The sequence below is a fragment of the Pinus tabuliformis genome, chromosome 7, assembly GCF_031772625.1.
Source record: "Pinus tabuliformis cultivar Carrire ecotype Pingquan chromosome 7, CPIR1, whole genome shotgun sequence".
In the NCBI taxonomy this organism is placed as follows: domain Eukaryota; kingdom Viridiplantae; phylum Streptophyta; class Pinopsida; order Pinales; family Pinaceae; genus Pinus; species Pinus tabuliformis.
This window is the reverse complement of record NC_142293.1, coordinates 1371916729-1371924185: the sequence shown is the minus strand read 5'-3', so window position 1 is coordinate 1371924185 and position 7457 is coordinate 1371916729. Positions and strand designations below refer to the sequence as shown.

Genomic DNA, 7457 nt, shown 5'->3' with positions numbered 1-7457 from the left:
AACTGCATAGGATAGGGAACCCTCAAGCACCTCGGTGAATGAAACTAGCTTTTTTGAACATCCGAACACTTTTGCACAGAACACGTGAAAACTGTTTGCAAACGAGTTAACGGCGGATAGCTATGATGCCGATGGGCGTGGTGCTCCTACCTTCGCTTTTCTCTTCTGTATGAGAAGAAGTGGTTGAGAAACGACAGAGTAATGCATGAAAGCAATCCGAGCACCCACACCCTGAATGTAAACACTGGAAGAGAACGATCATCGGTTGTGGGTACTGTGAGGGAAACTTGCTCAATTGGCGAATTAGCTTCTTCACCATTTTCAGCGTCCTCGTGATCCTCTTGACCATTAGAATAATATGATCCTTGATCTTGTTTACAAGTAGATAGATACTCCGAATGCTTTCGGCAACTGAACAATGTACTCTGTTCAGATTCCAGAACTGCACCACAGCCAATAGAAGTTGCATCACATGCCTTAACAAGCGTGTCTAATAATTGAAGTTCAAGGTTTTGTAAATTGAATAAGCAGGCTTACGAGGAGTTATCGAATCAGGTGAGTTAGAGGATTCCATGGCAGTTGAACATGAATGGATCAGAATATCAGTTGACCCTCTGCTTGCTCGATCCCTAAATCAAAATATCTACCTGTCTGGAAAATTTGGTAAGGGCACATATCCCGACATATCTTGTTTTGTTATGCCCTGATTCATCATGTAAAGCCTTGCTCTGTTTTGCTTCTATTGTATGTGTTTTAATCTCCTGATTTGAGTTTCATTTGTTTTTGGTTTACCCCTGATTTGTTAGTTGCAGGCTCGTGGATTTGAGTTTTCAAGACCTATACATAGTTTGCTAGATGGAGAACCAGAACATGACAGGACCATATTTGGACATAGTTAGTCAGGTACCAGGGCATGCATGCTCAGAGACTAAATTGCCATTGCTGGTATTAGCTCCCCTGCCAGCTCAAGAAAACCAGCCAGCAATCAGCAAACCCTTGGTTAATCTGTATAGTATTTGATAAAAAGCAGTCAGCATAGTCATTCAGATCAAACAGTACACCAATCTACATCCCCAACCCTCCATCATTAGATAGAACTAAAAAAAATGTTTCAACTCTGTTTGCAAATGTTTATACGATTCCTAGGCCATGCAGCACCAAGTGAAGGCCATATCATGCAAATCTATAATTGAGGAAGTAAAGATTACTCACAAGCAGACATGCAGTTACTAAATAACCATCAGCAGAGACAGCTATATATTAGCATTTAATGAAAGTCGCAACTTGTGTAGGTGCCAGTCATAAGTGGCAACTGAGGCCAAGTTTTGTTCTCATTACCGTCTCTAAATTCACTGGGCTATTCCAGGACCGTATTTGAGTTCATTCTCGGATGCATGATGAAATGTTTGTGTTGCCTCTCATTCTCAGAGTTCAGTCCCATTCTGTTTCTTGGTTGCCATACATATATACAGTAAAGTATAGACCATAGACTAAAAGGATAAACTGACTGAAGCAAAAGACAACAGACTGCACAAGAATGAATTTGAAATCCACAGTCAATGCACACTTAAGTAGGAATAGAAGAATGGAAGCCAGCCAGCTGTCGAGCTTGAAGCAAATTTAGTCTAATCTTAACACCGTAAGAGTGTGATGCCTGGTAGTTAATCACATTTGAAAACCTCATTTCTGACATTTGTTTAATATTGCATGAAAGCCAAAATGGAGTAATAGCTACCTTGTAACTTCTCCAAATGCCCATTATTGCATGATCAAACTAATGAAAGGAATGCACGAGACCATGGAAAATTTAAGAAGTACCCCTATAGTCCATGCTTCAGGTAGGTAGGCATAAATGGTACACCACACAACTGATGACTATATTGGGGCAAAGAATTTGTGTTTACATAAAGCGTAATCGATGCTTAATGCTAGCATATCATCAATTCAAGACACCAGTAACATGAAAACTGCCTTGAAGCTTACATTTGACCTTGAAAATAAGCATTTCTTATGACAGACTGTAACATGTGAAGAATACAAGACAAGCACGAATGCTAACAATTAAGACATTAGACCTATCAAGGAGGCTGATACTCTTTTCAGAAAGTTTTCATATATATACAAAACTGTCTCAAACAATTGATAACTGCAACTGCTGCCAAACAAAACTGGAAACTTGTATACGGTAGTTCCCCTGAAAGGAATACTAGCATCAATGATACATTTATCAGTCCTCAGTTTAGATTCTTTAGATTCAACGATCTTAAAATCATCTTTAACTGTGTCATCCTATGTGACATTTTTACTCTCAAGCTTTGTCTGCAGTGCCTCTCCTTTGTCAGCTTGATATTCTAGTTTTGTAATCATCGGCATCCCAGCAGAGATGATAGAAGCATAAAAAATGAGAGTTGCACCACCATGGCAGATCCAAATGCATATTTGAAGCATCCGTCGTAGACCTGTAACAGAGAAGGAAGCGGGGAATTAAGACAACGCGTAAAATAATGCAAAAATAGGCCTGAGATTCAGAATTTTGACTATCTCTCCACAAATATGTGAGCTGTAACTCAAATATACTCCATAATCATGCCAAGTACTTGTTGTAGATTCATATGCTCTTCGTTCAAGATGTTATTGTTTTCTTGGTTTCTTTTTTCTTTGTGTTTCTACTTTTACGATGTCAATAATCAGAAGAGCCATGAGAACAAGTGCTAAGAGAAACAATGCCGCGAGTTGAGTAAGTTGGCTTATGCTAATGGATTCCATGTTATGTGAAGCGGGGAGATGTATGTCAATATCTAGGTGCAGAAGGTGGTTTTGTTTTGTAAGCGAGAAATTAGGCATTGCTTTTGCCAATTTATAAAAGAGTTCAACGTGTTTGCAAGCTGGTTTTAAGTGTGAATGGAACTGGGTTTTTGAGAATATTTTACTGTACAACCAAATAAGGAAAGGCGTGCTAGATCGCGAGAGTTGAATGCGGGATAGATTCCTGACACGTGCAGAAGTAAGTACATATACGGATTGATTTGGAATGGAGCTGAAATACTTGAAGATCAGATTGGAGGGGATATAATCCAATATGAGGAGCATTTATTGGAGCAGGCCAGTATTTAATGATCGGCATAAAACGAAAAGCTTACGTTAAGTGAGCAATCGGTGCAATTAAGTGATCTATCTGACATGGGAGGCAGATGGCATATGAAATGATGTATGTGACGGCAGAAGTAAATGCGAAATTAGGTGATGTATCTGACATCAGGGGCAGATCTCAAATGAAATCTTGGTGGTAGATTGGGTCCAAGCTATTCTAATAGACAATTGGCTAGACAGGACAAGTAATGAGTGTATGAAAGACATGTTCAGACAACAGGTGTAACTAAAGCCCTTTCTTATAAAGCACACTACATAATACTAGATATATTCTATTTTATTGTGCCTCCATGTATAAGACTCTAATGCAGATGACTGAACTACTTACTTATGTAGGTAGCATGGTTTCTAATATACAGAAGGTCACCTTTGCAGCTACAATCATAGCTGCCCCATGTATTTTTGCAACTGCTCTCTGAGCAGTGGCAAGCTAAGAGACAGATTGATATGTGCTTCACATAAGCGTCAGTAAGAGCACTAACATGTGCTATCACATTGGCTTGTGCTTCACAATCTAATTTTGGCCCTTGTGCCCACAAGAACAGATTTTAACCAGCCAAATTTGTTGAAGATAGGATATCTACCTGAGGGTGAACACTACAGAAAGGCTGGGGCTAAATTAGTCACTAGATTCAGTGATTTCAAGCTTGAAATTTTAAATTTGTAGACCTTGATGTAGCTAGAAATCTCTGAAAACAAATGATGTCCCCATCTTCAAGCTGCATGAAAACAAGTTCCAGCAGTTAACCTCTCTATCATGCAACATGCCTAAGAAAATTCAGAAACATAAGCCTAAACGCAATGTTGGGTCATGATTTTCTTGTTTAATTGCTGACACAAAGTGGAAAGGTTAGAGAACGAAGTGCAAGCAAAAAAATCTGCCAGAAGATGGTACAACTAGTGTGAGTAATTATTTTAGCAATATAAAAATCGATTTATATCTATTGTGACTAACTCTTTTAGCAATATAAAAATTGATTTATATCTATATATAAAAGCATGAGTACCTGAATGTTGTGGCCATTACAAATTGAGAACCGTGACTGCACAAGTAAATAATGTCAATGTCGAGGAAGAATATACGAGGCTTGCAAAGTCGAATTTCTAAAACAGAGTTATCCTGCATTTATATTTAAGGCAATGGGTATTCCAAGATTAGTGAGATATCAAGCAACATTCTGCAAGAACAACAATCTGCCAGAAGATACCCACGAAGTGCAAGAACAACAATCTGCCACGAAATGTAGAAGTCATTACGAGTTGTTTGTTTCTGTGAGACATTGTGAGACATTAGAAACACATGAATTACATTTTGCAAAAATTTAAACAGCAGTTGTAGAGGCCTTCACTCCCCACTTACCCACAAAGTGCAAGAACAACAATCTGGCATAAGATACCCACAAAGTGCAAGAACAACAACCTGCCAGAAGATGGTAGAAGTCATTACGGTCGTTCATTTCGTTTCTGTGAGACATTAGAAAAATATGAATTACATTGCAGAAATTCAAATAGCAGTTGTAGAGGGCTTCAATCCCCACTTACCCACAAAGTGCAAAAACAACAATATAGCAGAAGATACCCACAAAGTTCAAGAACAACAATCTGGCAGAAGATGGTAGAAGTCATTACTGGTCGTTTTTTTCTGTGAGACATTAGAAAAATATGAATTACATTTGCAGAAATTCAAACAGCAGTTGTAGAGGGCTTCACTCCCTACTTACCCAAAAAGTGCAACAACAACAATCTGCCACAAGATACCCACAAAGTGGAAGAACAACAATCAGCCAGAAGATGGTAGAAGTCATTACGGATCGATCGCTTCTGTGAGACATTAGACAAATATCAATTACATTTGCAGATATTCAAACAGAAGTTGTACAGTGTTTCACTCCCAATTACCAGCAGGTTATCCTGTTGATTCTTAGCTTGATGCAGCTACACTACTGGGCTCTGTACCTGCATATAGTGTAGTGGCTTGGCTAATTTCAATTTTGACACCAAAAAAGTAACTAAAACCAATATTTCAAAATTAGCAGGAGTAAAAACATGAAGGAAAGAAGGTTGAATGCCGTATTTTGTAGTGGTTTCAACGATTTGACTTGCCTAAAGCTTCAAAGGCAAACTGAAATTTAAATGAACTGATTCATTGATACGTAAACTGAAATTTAAAGGAGCTGATTCATTGATTTATTTCAGAGTAAACTGTAGAAAACACAGTTCATTTCACATAAAGCCATCCTTATCCCGATTATAGAATGTGCACATTCAAGAAACTGCACTATCTTTCTATGTTTAAAACACCGATATAGACCCAAATTTTATAGACAAAGGAACGAAAACTCCGAGCCCATTAGCTCAAGTAAGCCAATTGTTGAATATTATACTTAATTCATCTTTAACTTATAAGGGTCGAAGCTTGGAAACAATGATGCATACCCTTTTCAATAAGCTCAAGGTTAATCAAGAGGCCGTGCACCTCCCCTCTTTATAAATGAGCAGAAGCAGAGAAGACAAAAAACAGGCAAAAAAAGGTTGGCAAAAGAACCAGAAAATCATAACAGCATCGAGGGCACTAAAGCTTAAAGCAGCGCATAGAAGAATGGATAGATATCCTTTTAATGCTCTGATCATCTTTTCAATAGTATATATGCAGATATTGCCAAACTTGTAGAGTGAGTCTGACTTACACTTGACTCGAGTATAGTCAAACTTGAAGGAGTAGGCTTAACTCTGCTTCTTCAAAAAGCACAGTCAAGCACAGGAGTCAACTAGCGCTAAAAAGACTAGCTCTTGGCCTCCAGTGGATGGAATGACGCATTGACTGGGTGATCAGCCCATGCAGGGTGAAGCACACACCAGCCTGTTTGCACATAGAAACTGGCCCATGAGGGGTGAAACATGTTACTTTGGGGATTTGAACCTTGGTGAGGGGATTAACACTAACACTGGTTAACTATTGAACCATTGCCCCATTGACAATAGACATATACATAGAAAGACAACTGAAGAAACAAATACAAAAATGAAAAAATTCGGCAAAGGCATGTTTCATTTCTACAGTCAGTTTTCCCATTAAAAATTTGGAAAAGGCATATGAGGTTTCAATGCGGCCTGTTGCAGTGGTTTCAATGATCTCCCTTTGCCTAAGAAGTTAAATACAGGGTTTTTTACAGGTTTCAAGAGATGAAATTTTACAACCTTTTGCCATTTGAAAGTTCGGCAAAGGGATATGATGTTTGAATGCCGTATTTTGTAGTGGTTTCAATGATTTGACTTGCCTAAAGCTTCAAAGGCAAACTGAAATTTAAATGAACTGATTCATTGATACGTAAACTGAAATTTAAAGGAGCTGATTCATTGATTTATTTCAGAGTAAACTGTAGAAAACACAGTTCATTTCACATAAAGCCATCCTTATCCCAATTATAGAATGTGCACATTCAAGAAACTGCACTATCTTTCTATGTTTAAAACACCGATATAGACCCAAATTTTATAGACAAAGGAACGAAAACTCCGAGCCTATTAGCTCAAATAAGCCAATTGTTGAATATTATACTTAATTCATCTTTAACTTATAAGGGTCGAAGCTTGGAAACAATGATGCATACCCTTTTCAATAAGCTCAAGGTTAATCAAGAGGCCACACCTCCCCTCTTTATAGATGAACAGAAGCAGAGAAGACAAAAAACAGGCAAAAAAAAGTTGGCAAAAGAACCAGAAAATCATAACAGCATCGAGGGCACTAAAGCTTAAAGCAGCGCATAGAAGAATGGATAGATATCCTTTTAATGCTCTGATCATCTTTTCAATAGTATATATGCAGATATTGCCAAACTTGTAGAGTGAGTCTGACTTACACTTGACTCGAGTATAGTCAAACTTGAAGGAGTAGGCTTAACTCTGCGTCTTCAAAAAGCACAGTCAAGCACAGGAGTCAACTAGCACTAAAAAGACTAGCTCTTGGCCTCAAGTGGATGGAATGACTCATTGACTGGGTGATCAGCCCATGCAGGGTGAAGCACACACCAGCCTGTTTGCACATAGAAACTGGCCCATGAGGGGTGAAACATGTAATGTTACCCAGCAATGCTCGAATCAAATGAAAACAATTAGTCAAGAAACACATTCAGAATATGGCTGGGTAGTCTAGCTAGGTTTGAAATCCAATTAAGAACTCACAATCTATTAAATACACAATGGATGCAGATAGCAGGAAACAAAATTCCGAAGGGTAATGTTACCTGATCACAAAAATAGGGAACCATATAACAAATATCAAATTAAATATGTATCGATTGATAAAT

General features: G+C 38.2%; 1 long non-coding RNA gene across 1 annotated transcript; it reads right to left on the bottom strand.

Moving 5' to 3' along the window:
• Positions 1-346: 346 nt before the first annotated feature.
• Positions 347-615, bottom strand: LOC149252735 (uncharacterized). The gene is made up of 2 exons (XR_016266090.1): positions 538-615; positions 347-442 (listed from the first exon to the last, which is right to left on the bottom strand). It is a non-coding gene; the product is annotated as an uncharacterized LOC149252735 (long non-coding RNA).
• Positions 616-7457: the final 6842 nt, after the last annotated feature.